This window comes from Salvelinus alpinus, chromosome 18 (assembly GCF_045679555.1).
Source record: "Salvelinus alpinus chromosome 18, SLU_Salpinus.1, whole genome shotgun sequence".
NCBI classification, from domain to species: Eukaryota; Metazoa; Chordata; class Actinopteri; order Salmoniformes; family Salmonidae; genus Salvelinus; species Salvelinus alpinus.
In genome coordinates this window covers 24,417,005-24,421,065 of record NC_092103.1, presented here as the reverse complement: position 1 = coordinate 24,421,065, position 4,061 = coordinate 24,417,005, and positions in this window count along the sequence as shown.

Sequence of the window (4,061 nt, the reverse complement as noted above, 5' to 3'; positions counted from 1 at the left end):
TCTCTGATGCGCACGAGATGGTAAGCGTTACGAAGGTCCAACTTAGTAAAGAACCTGGCTCCCTGCAGAATCTCGAAGGCTGACGACATAAGGGGTAGCGGATAACGATTCTTAACCGTTATGTCATTCAGCCCTCGATAATCCACGCAGGGGCGCAGAGTACCGTCCTTCTTCTTAACAAAAAAAAACCCCGCTCCGGCGGGAGAGGAAGAAGGCACCACGGTACCGGCGTCGAGAGAAACAGACAGATAATCCTCGAGAGCCTTACGTTCGGGAGCCGACAGAGAGTATAGTCTACCCCGAGGGGGAGTGGTCCCCGGAAGGAGATCAATACAACAATCATACGACCGGTGAGGAGGAAGAGAGTTGGCTCTGGACCGACTGAAGACCGTGCGCAGATCATGATATTCCTCCGGCACTCCTGTCAAATCACCAGGTTCCTCCTGAGAAGAGGGGACAGAAGAAACAGGAGGGATAGCAGACATTAAACACTTCACATGACAAGAAACGTTCCAGGATAGGATAGAATTACTAGACCAATTAATAGAAGGATTATGACATACTAGCCAGGGATGACCCAAAACAACAGGTGTAAAAGGTGAACGAAAAATCAAAAAGGAAATGGTCTCACTGTGGTTACCAGATACTGTGAGGGTTAAAGGTAGTGTCTCACATCTGATACTGGGGAGAAGACTACCATCTAAGGCGAACATGGGCGTGGGCTTCCCTAACTGTCTGAGAGGAATGTCATGTTTCCGAGCCCATGCTTCGTCCATAAAACAACCCTCAGCCCCAGAGTCTATCAAGGCACTGCAGGAAGCAGCCGAACCGGTCCAGCGTAGATGGACCGACAAGGTAGTACAGGATCTTGATGGAGAGACCTGAGTAGTAGCGCTCACCAGTAGCCCTCCGCTTACTGATGAGCTCTGGCTTTTACTGGACATGACATGACAAAATGTCCAGCAGAACCGCAATAGAGGCAAAGGCGGTTGGTGATTCTCCGTTCCCTCTCCTTAGTCGAGATGCGAATACCTCCCAGCTGCATGGGCTCAGTCTCTGAGCCGGTGGGAGGAGATGGTTGAGATGCGGAGAGGGGGAACACCGTTAACGCGAGCTCTCTTCCACGAGCTCGGTGACGAAGATCTACCCGTCGTTCTATGCGGATGGCGAGTGCAATCAAAGAGTCCACGCTGGAAGGAACCTCCCGGGAGAGAATCTCATCCTTAACCTCAGCGTGGAGTCCCTCCAGAAAACGAGCGAGCAACGCCGGCTCGTTCCAGTCACTGGAGGCAGCAAGAGTGCGAAACTCTATAGAGTAATCCGTTATGGATCGATCACCTTGACATAGGGAAGCCAGGGCCCTGGAAGCCTCCTTCCCAAAAACTGAACGATCAAAAACCCGTATCATCTCCTCTTTAAAGTTCTGATAACCGTTAGAACACTCAGCCCTTGCCTCCCAGATAGCTGTGCCCCACTCCCGAGCCCGACCAGTAAGGAGTGATATGACGTAAGCGATCCGAGCTCTCTCTCTTGAGTATGTGTTGGGCTGGAGAGAGAACACAATATCACACTGGGTGAGAAAGGAGCGACACTCAGTGGGCTGCCCAGAGTAACATGGTGGGTTATTAACCCTAGGTTCCGGAGACTCGGAAGACCAGGAAGTAGCTGGTGGCACGAGACGAAGACTCTGAAACTGTCCTGAAAGGTCGGAGACCTGAGCGGCCAGGGTCTCAACGGCATGACGAGCAGCAGACAATTCCTGCTCGTGTCTGCCGAGCATTGCTCCCTGGAACTCGACGGCAGTGTTGCGAGAATCCGTAGTCGCTGGGTCCATTCTTGGTCGGATCCTTCTGTTATGCTGGTGAATGAGGACCCAAAAGCGACTTAATAGAAACAGAGTCTTTATTCCAGTCTTAAACAAAAAACGATACTCCTGGATATTATCCTAGGTAAATCCAAAACAGGAAAACTGAAATCCTCTCGTCAGTAGAGAGGAACGACTGGAGACGCGACCACAGACTGCAGGTCGCTTCGGGAAGGCACAGGCCGTAGCTGACATAGACACCTGCTCACACGCAGCATCTGAAGAAGGCAAAAACACGACAGGGCGGAACAAGGACACAGAACAGCAAACATCAAATAAGGATCCGACAAGGACAGAAGCGGAAAACAGAGGGAGAAATAGGGACTCTAATCAGAGGGCAAAATAGGGGACAGGTGTGAAAGAGTAAATGAGGTAGTTAGGAGAATGAGGAACAGCTGGGAGCAGGAACGGAACGATAGAGAGAGAGAGAGCGAGAGAGGGAGAGAGGGAGGGGGAGAGAGAGGGATAGAAAAAGGGAAAGAACCTAATAAGACCAGCAGAGGGAAACGAATAGAAGGGAAGCACAGGGACAAGACATGATAATCAATGACAAAACATGACAATATATACAGTGGGGAGAACAAGTATTTGATACACTGCCGATTTTGCAGGTTTTCCTACTTACAAAGCATGTAGAGGTCTGTAATTTCTATAATCGGTACACTTCAACTGTGAGAGACGGAATCTAAAACAAAAATCCAGAAAATCACATGGTATGATTTTTAAGTAATTAATTTGCATTTTATTGCATGACATAAGTATTTGATCACCTACCAACCAGTAAGAATTCCGGCTCTCACAGACCTGTTAGTTTTTCTTTAAGAAGCCCTCCTGTTCTCCACTCATTACCTGTATTAACTGCACCTGTTTGAACTTGTTACCTGTATAAAAGACACCTGTCCACAAACTCAATCAAACAGACTCCAACCTCTCCACAATGGCCAAGACCAGAGAGCTGTGTAAGGACATCAGGGATAAAATTGTAGACCTGCACAAAGCTGGGATGGGCTACAGGACAATAGGCAAGCAGCTTGGTGAGAAGGCAACAACTGTTGGCGCAATTATTAGAAAATGGAAGAAGTTCAAGATGACGGTCAATCACCCTCGGTCTGGGGCTCCATGCAAGATCTCACCTCGTGGGGCATCAATGATCATGAGGAAGGTGAGGGATCAGCCCAGAACTACATAGCAGGACCTGGTCAATGACCTGAAGAGAGCTGGGACCACAGTCTCAAAGAAAACCATTAGTAACACACTACGCCGTCATGGATTAAAATCCTGCAGCGCACGCAAGGTCCCCCTGCTCAAGCCAGCGCATGTCCAGGCCCATCTGAAGTTTGCCAATGACCATCTGGATGATCCAGAGGAGGAATGGGAGAAGGTCATGTGGTCTGATGAGACAAAAATAGAGCTTTTTGGTCTAAACTCCACTCGCCGTGTTTGGAGGAAGAAGAAGGATGAGTACAACCCCAAGAACACCATCCCAACCGTGAAGCATGGAGGTGGAAACATCATTCTTTGGGGATGCTTTTCTGCAAAGGGGACAGGACGACTGCACCGTATTGAGTGGAGGATGGATGGGGCCATGTATCGCGAGATCTTGGCCAACAACCTCCTTCCCTCAGTAAGAGCATTGAAGATGGGTCGTGGCTGGGTCTTCCAGCATGACAACGACCCGAAACATACAGCCAGGGCAACTAAGGAGTGGCTCCGTAAGAAGCATCTCAAGGTCCTGGAGTGGCCTAGCCAGTCTCCAGACCTGAACCCAATAGATCACCTTTGGAGGGAGCTGAAAGTCCGTATTGCCCAGCGACAGCCCCGAAACCTGAAGGATCTGGAGAAGGTCTGTATGGAGGAGTGGGCCAAAATCCCTGCTGCAGTGTGTGCAAACCTGGTCAAGAACTACAGGAAACGTATGATCTCTGTAATTGCAAACAAAGGTTTCTGTACCAAATATTAAGTTCTGCTTTTCTGATGTATCAAATACTTATGTCATGCAATAAAATGCTCATTAATTACTTTAAAATCATACAATGTGATTTTCTGGATTTTTGTTTTAGATTCCGTCTCTCACAGTTGAAGTGTACCTATGATAAAAATTACAGACCTCTACATGCTTTGTAAGTAGGAAAACCTGCAAAATCGGCAGTGTCTCAAATACTTGTTCTCCCCACTGTATATACTGTATATATATATA